Source organism: Mya arenaria, chromosome 7, assembly GCF_026914265.1.
Source record: "Mya arenaria isolate MELC-2E11 chromosome 7, ASM2691426v1".
Classification (NCBI taxonomy): Eukaryota; Metazoa; Mollusca; class Bivalvia; order Myida; family Myidae; genus Mya; species Mya arenaria.
In genome coordinates this window covers 35359619-35373043 of record NC_069128.1, presented here as the reverse complement: position 1 = coordinate 35373043, position 13425 = coordinate 35359619, and the positions used below count along the sequence as shown (strand labels likewise).

The following is a 13425-nucleotide window of genomic DNA, read 5'->3' as shown; positions in this document are numbered from 1 at the left end:
CCTTCGTACATATAGCATGGCTGACATAAACTGACAATAATCAAACAGACAATACACAAGATTTTAAACATAAAGCATGGCTACAATAAAGAGCAAAAACAATTCTAACAATATTCCAGACTTCATACATATAGCCATAAAAATCAAACTAACAATACACAGGCAATTATTTAAATATATAAATAGTATTATAATTATATTAATACACAAATTAACTAACAACACAACATATAACAAAGCATGGCTACCATAAAGAGCCAAAACACGCTAACAAGGATATAATAAAGCGATAAAAAACACTAACAATACACCATACTTCATACATTGATGTAGCATGGCTGCAGTGAAAGGTCAAGCACAACCTAACAATACAACATACTTCATACATATGATATAGCATGGCTACAATTAAATGCCAAACTCAACCTAACAATACACCATACTTCATAAATGTAATATAGTATGGCTACAATTAAATGCCAAACTCAAACTAACAATACACCATACTTCATAAATGTAATATAGTATGGCTACAATTAAATGCCAAAATCAACCTAACAATACACCATACTTCATATATATATATATATAACATAGTTACAATTAAGAACCTAACACAACCTAACAGTACACCAAACTTCATTCATTTAATAGGCTTACAATAAAGAACCAAATACATGTACAACCTAACAATACCTCAGACTTCATACAAGTAACATGGCTACCATAAAGAGCCAAACACAATCTATCAATACAACATATTTCATACATAGAGGAAGGCTATAATAAAGAGCCCAAAACAATCTCATATTACCCCAGACTGAATACATGTTGCATGGCTTTAATAAAAAGCCAAAACAAACAATACACCAGGTTTAATAATTAAAAATGATAACATTCTAATAATACACAGTTATAATACTTCATACATATAGCATGGCTGCCATAACATGACAATTTTAGTCAAACTTGCACTACAACAGACGTTATATGCATAGCATGGCTACAATTCATAGTTTTATAAACTTAAAAAAACAACACCAAACTTTAAACATGTAGGATCGCTACCATATAAAGCCCAAACAACAAACAATATGCCAGAATCTATACATAGATATTGCATGGCTACAATGATAGTACAAAAGCAAACTTACAAGACAACATACTCCATCCATTTGAAATGGTAAGGTAAAAATAAAAAAAAACCTGGGAGGGAGTTTTAAATAATCAACATAAATCAAACATATAACATATAAAGATATAAAACAATCAGTATGGAGCCAAATCAAACGTAAGAAGAATGTATATATCATGGCCTAAAAAGATGCAAAGAACAAACTTACAGTACATCATACTAAATGCATAAAGCTTGGCTTTACAAAGAGTAAAAACAAACTTATAGTTCAACAGACTTCATACTTACATGGCTTCAACGAGTAAAGCCAAACTTACAATAAAATAGACTTCATACAAGCATCCGCTTAACAAAGAGTAAAAACAGACCGACAATACAATAGGACGAAAATACATAAATATACGAGTAAATCGTACATGGCTAAACTAATGGAAAAAACAACAAATTTACAAAACAGCAGATTTCATAAACACAGCATGGTTTTACAAAAAGTAAAAACAAACTTACAATACAACAGACTTCATACATACAGCATTGCTTAACAAACAGTAAAAACAAACCTACAACGCAAACTATTTCATACACACAGCACGGCTTTACTAAAAGTAAAACCAAACTTACAATAAAACAAACTTCATACACACAGCATGGCTTTACAAAGAGTAAAAACAAACATACAATACAAAAGACTTACAATACAAAATCCTTAATACATACTAAACAGACAGCATGGAGTAAAAAAAAACTTACAATACAACATACTTCATACATACAGCATGGCTTATCAAAGACTTTACAATGAGTAAAAACAAACTTACAATACAATAGGCTTCATAAATAAACATGACTTAACAACAAGTAAAAACAAACTTACAATAAAACAATGCCCTAACATACAGCATGGCTTAACAAAGAGTAAAAAACAATCTTACAAAAATACTACAAATGTTATACATACATCATGGCTTAACAAAGAGTAAAAAAAAACAATCTTACAAAAATACTACAAATGTTATACATACATCATGGCTTAACAAAGAGTAAAAAACAATCTTACAAAAATACTACAAATGTTATACAAACAGCATGGCTTAACAAAGAGTAAAAAACAATCTTACAAAAATACTACAAATGTTATACAAACAGCATGGCTTAACAAAGAGTAAAAAACAATCTTACAAAAATACTACAAATGTTATACATACAGCATGGCTCAACAATGAGTAAAACAATCTTACAACAAGAGATGTTAGTGAAACATTTATGCCCCCTTGGGAGCCAAATTGTTAGTAGGATTTGGACACTTAAATAAAATATGGACAATCAGAAAACCTTTTTTCAGCTTACAGTCACACTGACCTTGACCTTTGACCCACTGACCTCAAAATCAATAGGGTTCATCTGCTGGTCATGACCAATAAGCCTACCTAGTATGAGGTCCCTGGGTCAAAGCGTTCTCAAGTTATTGATCGGAAACCGTTTTTCATGTAAAGGTCACACTGACCTTGACCTTTGACCCACTGACCTCAAAATCAATAGGGTTCATCTGCTGGCGATGACCAATACACCTACCAAGTATGAGGTCCCTAGGTCAAAGCGTTCTCAAGTTATTGATCGGAAACCATTTGGTATTCCGACCGACCGACAGACAGACAGACCGACCGACCGACCGACCGACCGACCGACATGTGCAAAACAATATACCCCACTTTTTTCAAAAGGGGGCATAAAAATACTACAAATGTTATACATACAGCATGGCTTTACAAAGAGTAAAAACAAACTTACAGTAAATGTTATGCAAAAGACTTCTTACATATACCATGGCTTTAAATATAGGAAAATCACCCTTACAGTACAACATACTCTATACTTACAGCATGGCTTTACTAACAGTAAAAACAAACTTACAATACTACCAAATCCATAAACATGGCATGGCTTCACAAACAATGAAAACAAACTTACAATACAAAATACAACATACAAACAGCATGGCTTTACAAACAGTAAAAACAAACTTACAACACACCATACTTCATACATACAGCATAGCTTTACAAACAGTAAAAACAAACTAACAATAAAACAGACATACATCATGGCTTTATAAACAGTAAGGAACAACTTTACAATGCAACAAACTTCATATTTACAGAATGACTTTACAAACAATAAAAACATTTTACAATATAAAGGACTACATAAATATAGCATGGCTTCACAAACAGTAAAGCAAACTTACAATACAACAAACAACATACATACAGCATGGCTTTTAAAGAGTAAAAACAAACTTACAATACAATAGGCCTTATGCATACAGCATAGCTTCCAAACAGTTAACACAAACGTACAATACAACAGACTCCTTAAATACAGAATGGCTTTTCAAACAGTCAAAATAAACTTACAATACAACCAACTTCATAAATACAGCATTGATTCACAAACAGTGTATCATCCATGCAATACAACAGAAAACATACATGAAACATGGATTCACAAACAGTAAAAACAAACTTACAATACAAATGACTAACAAAACAAAAGCCTTCATGCATACTTAACACACATCATGGCTTCACATGAGTAAAAACAAACTGACAATACAACAGACTTCATACATCAATACTTCATTCATACTATTTACATTTATAATATACAATAAATTAAAGGACATAAACCAAGCTTACATTACAGCATGGCTTCACATACAGTAAAAACTAACTTACAATAAAACAGACTTCCTACATACAGCATGGCTTTACAAACAGTAAAAACAAACGTACAACACAAAAGACGTATTTCATATAGCATGGCTTTACAAACAGAAAAACAAAACAAATTACAATACAACATAATGCACACATACAGCATGGCTTTACAAACAGTAAAAAGAAATAATGATACAACATACTTCTTACATAATTTACAAACTGAAAAACACTTACAATACAAAATACTTTATACATATAGTATGGCTTTACAAACAGTTAAAACAAACTAGCATTATAACATACTTCATACCTATAGCATGGTTAAACAAACAGTAAAAACAAACTTACAATACAACAGACTTCTTACATATAGCATGGCTTTACCAACTGTAAACAAGAGGCCCAAAAGGGCATATGCTCTACTGGCATGGCTCTTGTGGTCATTTTAATCCACAGCATGTATGTATGGGTAAAAGGCAACAGACATATAGTTCACATTTTGTGTGTGGGTTACCTGAAAACGTTGCACGTTCAACATCTGAGCCCAGAAAGAATTGTAAGCAGATTAGTTGCATGAACTATTTTAATATGTGCCAAGTAAAAGTCATCTGACAAAAAAAAAATGCTTTCAAAACTGTACTCATGGTAAAAAATTCTGTAGTTTTAAAAATTTAAAAAGAGTTGGTCAAAAGGTCAAAGTCAAGGGCATCCGAGGACAACATTGATCAACTTGAACAAACATTCGCAAGCAATTCTATTGAAATGGATGCAAAAACACACAAGAAGATTTTCAAACCTATCCCAATTTAATTTTACAAACCTGTGAACCCTGGGTGCGGCCAGTAATGACCCCAGGTGCATAACTTGAACAAACATTCACAACCAATTTTGTTCAGATGAATGTGCAAACTACAGACACTTAGAGCTAAAAAAATGGCCTTTTGGCTTTCAACAAGAACAAGGCAGAGTAATTCACAAAATCAACTGCAGTACAAAAAGCAAATTCTCACCCTTAGTCCTAAACTTGAGTTTACACATGTAAACTTGACTAAAAAATATAATTCACTCATGTGGATCTGGCTAAAACTAGGTTAGCTAAAAATAGCATTTCTTTAATTTAAAACTTTCAAGACCCTTTATCTAGGCATGCATATGCGAATTTGGCCAGTTTTCGAAAAGAACCAAGCTCTAATTATTATCTAAATACTGTACAAGTTTCATCGAGATACAATCAAAACGGAAGACTGTATCGCGTTAACAAAAAAATGTTTACAAGAAATTGTTTACAGATACACGGACACACGGACGCACGCACGGACGCACATACTACATACACATTACAATCACATAAGCTCTTCTGGCCTTTGACCAGTAAAGCTAAATACTAACGTACATGTACAACAGACTTCATACATACAGCGAGGCTTTATAAACAGTTAAAAGAAAATTACAATACAACAGACTGCATACACACAGCACGGCTTCACAAACAGTTAAAACAAACTAACAATACAACAGACTTCATTCATACAGCGCGGCTTCACACACAGTTAAAACAAACTAACAAAACAACAGATTTCATTAACCAAGCTGATATTAAAATGCAATTCACTGAATAAGCCAAACACAAATTTACAATATACTTCCTCATATAATAGAACATAGACTATTGCTGCCTAAATGAGCTAAAGCATTCAATATCACTTGATACATGGCTTCTTGATGCAGGAATTATGGCTTTAAAGAATCCAAAAACAAACCAACAACACTAACACAAAAATTCCAAGTTTAACACAAAACACTGGAAAAACAAGACAATATATGACACGAACTTACATACACCAATGTGCCATTTAGTGGAGCCAAAACAACCTGACGTAACATTAACAACATAAGCTTGATGCATTTACTGTGGCTTTCATAAATAAGCAAAAAATAAATAAAGCCAAAACACCACACTAAAAAATCATGATATAAAGAAACTGAGGCTTCCAATACAGAACTTAGAATACATAAAAAACTTACGACCCTTGAGCACAATCATGTCATACACTAACTTTGGCTACCATTAAAATAGCTAAAAACACAGCAACTATAAAACATTTTTTTCCGATATAGATTTTGCTATAAAATGAGCATAAAAACACAATTAAGACAACATCATTGAAGTCACCCAATACAAGTACTGTGGCTACAATACAGACACAAGAAAAAATAAAAAATAAACAACACTACTCTAATATTATGCAATGCATAAACCAAAGTTGAGCAAAAATATTTTTCATCAAAGCATAATACATTTACCATGACTAACATTAAAATGACAACAAAATCCTGAAAAACATATATCATGGCTCAAAACTGAAAGGCGAAGTAGTTCTAACAATACAAAGAAGAGTAGAATGTTACTTTGCATGTTTATGAATGTTGTTGTACCTACTTTTTGATTATACACAATGCCCATGAAAAAAAGAATGCGAGTAAACAATCATATATTTATAAGTCTTTTGGTTGTGAAGTTTTTGGCCTTTGATTATGAAATATATTTGGATTTAGTTCTAAAATTATTTACTTTATACTTTGTAAGATTGAGACTTTCTGTACACCCTTTGAGAATACAAACAGGACGTTATGCACTAATAATGTACCTCGTAATAATATACCTCATAATGAAAGATATTGTTTATGTTGTAATCGTAGAGACATAAGAGGATGAATATCATCTCATAAGTATTTGTCAATGATATCATCAGTTACATGTAACTTATATAAAACAATGCTGTATATAATGTATATAATCCATCTGTATTCAAATTCCATCAGTTATTCCATCTGTATTCAAATTCCATCAGTTATTGGAATTATGTAATAAAAAGGATGTTATGAATGTTTGCAAATATATTAAAGAATCAATTGCTATACGCAACTCACTTATAAATAATTTAACTTGATATAGTATCTATGAAACATTCCCTCACTGCCAAAGTTAACATATTACTTATTTGGTATTCAATTTACATAGTATGTTTGCTTATATTATATTTCATTATATTATGTTTGTAAGTTTAGATACGTGGCATGTTTATATGTATAACTATATGTATTACGACATGTACACTTTTATAAGTCAAATAAACTGTCTGTTCTGTTTTGTTCTTCTAGGTCCTTTCGTTAATGAAGTTTATGGCTTCTTGTAGATCCTTCTTTGAATAAGTTCTAGACTCCTTGAAGATCCTTTCTTGAATGAAGTTCTTTAATTCTTTAAGGTCCTTTCAAAATGAAGATCTTTGCTTCTTGAAGGTTCATTCTTGAATGAAGTTCTTGACTACATGTTATGGTTTCTTTCCTGAATGAAGTTACTCATTTGTTGTACATGTAGTACCTTTCTTGATTAAAGTTCTTGACTACTTGAAAGTCTGTCCTTGAATTAAGTTCTTTCAAGAATTAGGTTATTACATACTTTAAATTCCTTTCTTGAATGAAGGTAGTCACTACCTGCTTGTGATCTTTTGTTATTTTAATTGTTTCAACTCTCATCCCAACCAGGGGTTTGACTATGGTCTCATAGAAATATTAAATTACTGCAAACACTAATGTACACACACATTTATTAGTACAGACTCACCTTTAACCTTAATATAACAATAAACAATACACCAAAGGTTACCAATTAAAAAATAAGGTTTTAGTGGCAGCTTTGCGGTTTGGTACTGGGCCTGTCCATACAGTTTTCAGAATAAGAAGAAGAGAAGAAATGGTGCCAGAAGAAAGTGGATGATTGAAATATCCTTTGATTGACGTATAGTGACTGTGTAACATCTGGAAGGACACACACATATGTTGAATGTGGTTATATTTGGAAGGACACATAAATATAGTGGTTGTGGTTTTGTTTAAAAGGACACAGTCATAATGAGACTGTGGATTTGTCTTGAAAGACACAGACATATGGTGACTATGGTTATATCTTTAAGGACATAGACATATGGTGCTATGGTTACTTCTGGAAGGACAACAACTATATATTCAAATGAAACCACTAATGGCCAGACATGATTTTTGCTAGAAAATGAAAATAGGGCTAAAACACTAACCCAAATAACTTTATATATGATATATTAATACATATAGTTTATGTATCAGTTATCATCTATGATTCTTTTAAAATTTAGACCAAAATTACAAAAAGGTTTCACAACTTCAAATGATGGTTAATGAAGCTTATTTGCGGGGTTTCTGGGCAATAGATACTAGTCATTATGTTCCATTTTTGTTAGTCTATTTTAGTTCTTAATACATTTCTATTAAATCTTATTTCAAATTCCATCAACTTAAGTTTTTCTGCAAAAACACAAAACAGAGCCCTGAAGGCCCTGTATCGCTCACCTAATCCAGATTCGAACTTGGCCTAGAGCTAATCACTATAAACATTCTGACTAAGTTTCATGAACATACAGTCACGAATGTGACTTCTAGAGTGCTAACAAGCTTTTCCCATAATTTGACATAATGAACTAGTTTTTGACCACACATAACCCGGATTAAATATTGACTTAGAGATTATTAATATAAACATTTTGACCAACTTTCATGAAGATACAGTTATAAATGTGACCTCAAGAGTGTTAACAAGCTTTTCCTTTTCCTATTAACGTGACTGATGCCTCCTACCTTGAACTTTACTGCTTTTGGTCAATTCTTCAATTCTTTCACTGCCATGGTAAGTCATGATATTGTCCAATGTTGGTCATATCGGCTTCTACAGTAGGTTCTATCAGCATCCATGGTTATTTCTATGAACATCCAGGGTAGGTTTTACCAGTGTCCATGCTTGGTTCTATTAGCCTCCAGTATCCATGGTTAGTTTTCAGTACGCATGAAAGACTAAAAATATAACATTTTGGTCATGCCATCTAGTTTTCCATATACATGCTATGTCCTATCTAATCATACAAGTTCCTTTCTACATAATGCAACTCAAAGTTTAAGAATCATTCTTAAGTTTAAACCACTTGTCCCCTAAGCACTTCTATGAAAGGCCAAGTTATAAACAAAACACATGGCCTGAAAGAGTTTTATAAGGCCATCTTAGGAGCACTTCTGTTAAACAATCTGGCCTGTTGTTAGTGGAGAGTAGATTCCATTGATTTATAGTTATATAGTGAAACTAGCCCTGCATAATGTTGGCAAAGGTTAAAGCAATCCAATATAGCTTGAACAAAAAATATAAAGGACCTTTAAGTTGTAATTTATATTTATACTGTATACATTTACTACATTGATTTACCTTTATTTTTCACTTAAGTGTATGCTGACCATCCCTGACTGTCACTGCCACCTATGGCCATCCAACCACAAATATTCTAACCTTTCAAAACCAAAGGTTATTCTAACTAGAGATTGCTTTTTTGAAAATGCGCTTGTCTCCCCTATTGTGTGTTGGTATCTGAGAAAAAATAAATGATGGACATGAAATTTGTAATTTTGGACTGGAGATGAACCAACAGTGAAGTTTATTCAACCGTATTAAATATTTAAGAGAAAAAAAGAGTTGTTGATTAATCCTGGAAAATGTAAACAAATTTTGCATTGTTTGAAGTTCCTGGGCGCAAGCGTTATTCAATTATTGAATGGAAACCATTTCATCAGCTCAATGTAATCAAGACCTTGACCTTTGACCTACTGATCACACCATCAATAGGGATCATCTACATGACCAACTTGCATACCAAGTATTAAGATCTTGGGTGTAAGTGTTCTCGAGTTACTGAGCGGTAATCGTTTCTTCACATTAATGTCACAGCAACCTTGACCTTTGGCCTATTGATCTCAAAATCAATAGAGGTCATCCACTAGTCATGACCGACTAGCATACCAAGTATAAATTTCCTGGGTGCAAGAATTTTTTATTTATTGAGCGGAAACAAAGTGTGATTTCAGACTGACGGTATTAAGTCAAGTATTAATTTCCTGGGTACAAGAGTTATTTAGTTATTGAGCAGAAATCATTTTTAAGCTAAAGGTCACCACCAAAATATCATTTTTTACTTGAAGGTAATCTTGAACTTTTGATCTCAAAATCACTAGGGGTCACCTTTTAGTCATGATCAAGTAGCATACCAAGTATGAAATTCCTGGTTGCCAGTGTGCCAGTTTAGTTATTGCGTGGGAACCGTTTTTTCAACTGAAGGTCATGGTGACCTTGACCTTTGACCTACTGATCTCAAAGTCAAAAGGAGTCATCTACTAGTCATGAACAACTAGCATACCAAGTAGGAAGTTCCTTGGTACAAGCTTTTTTTAGTTATTGAGCAGAAACCATGTTTAAGCTTAAGGTCACTGCCAACATATCCTTTTTTTCCTGGAAGTAACATTGACCTTTGACCTTTCGATCTCAAAATCAATAGTGGTTATTTATTAGTCATGAACAATTAGCATTCCAAGAATGCATTTCCTTGACTCGAAGGATCTTAAGTTACAGAGCGGAAACCATTTCTTCACCTCAAGGTCACAGAGACCTTAACCTTTGACTTTGTGACCCCAAAATCAATAGTGGACGTCTTCTAGTCACGACCAATTAGCATAACAAGTATGGGTCTAAGAGTTCTATAGTTCTTGAGTAGAAACTAAGTGTGATGTACTGACTGACTTACGGACCGATGGACTGACAGTCTGACTGATTGACAGGGCAAAAACAATTTGTCTCCACATGAATTGGGGAGACATAAATATTAACTGTGAACTTGATGAGGTTATTTGGCACATTTTATTGTCACTGTTGAAATGGGAGGTCAGTATGGGGTTTCTCTCAAATGCACATAGATATAAAACCATTTACTTCTTGCAATGCCTTAAGAGCTAATGCTACATAAGGTCATTAATTGGTTCTATAACATTATTTATCTATCGGTTCACACATGCATTCAGGAAATTAAAGACACATTTGTGCCAAATGATAAAAAAAACAATGTTGTTTCCCATTGGCAATCACATTTATGATAAATTGGAAAAAGTGGTACCAATCTGAAAAAAGGCTAATTTTCGGAGATAATTTTTTGAAATATTTTCTTAAATTGATATTAGCAGAACACTTAAACTTTTAGGCGGATTTGGTATGTCCATTTTAAATTCAAACTTTTATAAGAGTTTGAAATGATACAGTCATATAACTGGCTATTTACTGACAATTCTATGTAACCGATTATTTGCAATTATCACAATAAACTACAGTTTTTGAAACATCAGAAACAATACAAATAATTATTGTCTTATTGCCTTTTCTTCCACTTAACCGTCTTTATTAATCCGCCGACCGTTTTCAAGCCATTCCCCACCAAATCAGCTAGATATGACCTGGTGATCTCTTTATTTCATATCGTGTCAGACTTGTATTGATCTTTATGTGCGTAGCTTTATTAAAAAAAACGATTATTAGGAAAATCGGTATCAAATATTCGCGACTCCTTTCCAACATGACTACAATAGGGTTAGGGTTAGGGTTAGGATGGTATATAATCACTAGTAAAAATGTCAACTTGCCTTGTCAACGTTAACCAAAGTACATCCCTTTTGGAAAAGTCTTGCATCCTTTTGTAAAACAAACAAAACAAAGCTTAGGCAAAGGAGGTCTGGAAATTAATATGCAAAAGCTTACCATGCTGCTCAGGAATTGGATGATTATTTCTGGCTGGAGATGTTGCTTTCACACAGGTGGTAAATCACACTGATGCTTCAGAAGTCCATGTACACCCACAGCAGTATCTGCAATAGGAGCATAAAAATCTAGATAACTGCATACAGGGTTATTTATTTAAGAAGGTTTTATCTAGCATCGAGACATTCACAGTTTTGGTAAAGAAGAGGCCCATAAGGGCCTATGCTCTACTGGCATGGCCCTTGTGGTCATTTTTAATCAAGAGCATGTATGTATGGGTAAAAGGCAACATACATAAATATCACGTTTTGTGTTTGCGTTCAACATCTCAGGACAGAAAGTATTGTAAGCAGATTAATTGCATTAACTATTTTACTACGTGCCAAGTAAAGGTCATCTGACAAAAAATGCTTTAAAACTGTTCTCATGGTAAAAAAATTATGTAGTTTAAAAAAAAAGAAGTTTGTCAAAGACACGGGTATCAGAGGACAGCAATCAAAATCAATGTTGAACATTTATGCTCATTTTGAACTGTGTTGTTTGTCATTGCATTTTAGTAACAGTTACTTTTACCCTAGGGACCCTAAACGCAATCTCATGAAAGCCATTTAATGCTAATTAAGAATTTTGCAAACTGTGAAAACACCGAAAAGTTGCGTATATTGTCACGTTCGGTGCTTAGTAACCTTCAATGTACTAGTAAACGATTAATTATTTCATTAAATAAAAAAATCGAGTACAGACACTCATCACGCACATCTTGTAAACTTGGAGATTTTCATTAACAGCACACATGCTTATAACTGTCATTTGCTGCATAAAACACATTTAATTGATTTGGTTCATTATTTGTTAAAGGCAGTATGATATATTAACAGAATAATGATCGTAAGTTATACAGTGAGACAGGTTTTAACACACTATACTGCGACCTCTGTAAATAATATACTAGAGTATGTACGTAACAAGGCAATTGAAAAGTGAATAAAGGGTTTATATTTCGTGGGATCTTGAATTCGTGGATCACCGAACCCACGAAAACCACGAACATTAATGCCCACGAGCATTAATGATTTCACAGTATATATAATATAGCGTTTTAGGATACATTTTCTATATCATTGTTCATAAGATGAGTCAAATCAATATTTGTTTTCATATTATTATTTTACTAGTTCTCGAGTTGGTTTGGGTTTTCCATAGTTATATTTAGTTAATTAAGAGGTCAATCTCAGAACGAGGCTGCTCATCCTAAGTAAGGCCCTCCTTTGGTGCAAACGCTGTTGACTAGTAATCCATCTAATTTCACAAGTTTTAAAAATTTAAAGGCTACGGCTACGGAATTGAAATTATTCCATACTTATTTATAATGTATTTCTTTTTTTCTTCCTGATAATGAAAAACAAGAGGCCCAAAAGGGCCTATGCTATACTGGCTGGGTTTGTGTGGTCAACATCACTGTTTTCGAAAAGAACCAACCCTTATGGGTAACTGAAGACTGTATCATGTTCGCAAGCATTGATTACACAATAGCATTTTTTATACAAGGCCCATAATCTAATCATTTCAAGGCCCATAATATAGGCATGCATGGGCAAATCCAGCTGATTTTCAAAGGAAACGAGCCCTAATGGATATGTAGATACTGTACAAGTTTCATCGAGATACAATCAAAACTGAAGGCTGTATCATGTTAACAAGCAATTGTTTACTGACATACTGATTGTTTATACCATCAAGGGCCATAATCTAGGCATGCATGGGCGGATCTGGCTTGTTTTCGAAAGGAACCGAGCTCTTATGGATATGTAGATACTGTACATGTTTCATCGAGATACAATCAAAACTGAAGTCTGTATTGTGTTAACGAGCAATTGTTAACAGGATTTTTATACTATCATGGCCCATAATCTAGG

At 33.1% G+C, this 13425-nt stretch overlaps 1 long non-coding RNA gene across 1 annotated transcript; it reads right to left on the bottom strand.

Moving 5' to 3' along the window:
- Positions 1–8669: 8669 nt before the first annotated feature.
- Positions 8670–11616, bottom strand: LOC128240300 (uncharacterized). The gene is made up of 3 exons (XR_008262114.1): positions 11510–11616; positions 9143–9301; positions 8670–8739 (listed from the first exon to the last, which is right to left on the bottom strand). It is a non-coding gene; the product is annotated as an uncharacterized LOC128240300 (long non-coding RNA).
- Positions 11617–13425: the final 1809 nt, after the last annotated feature.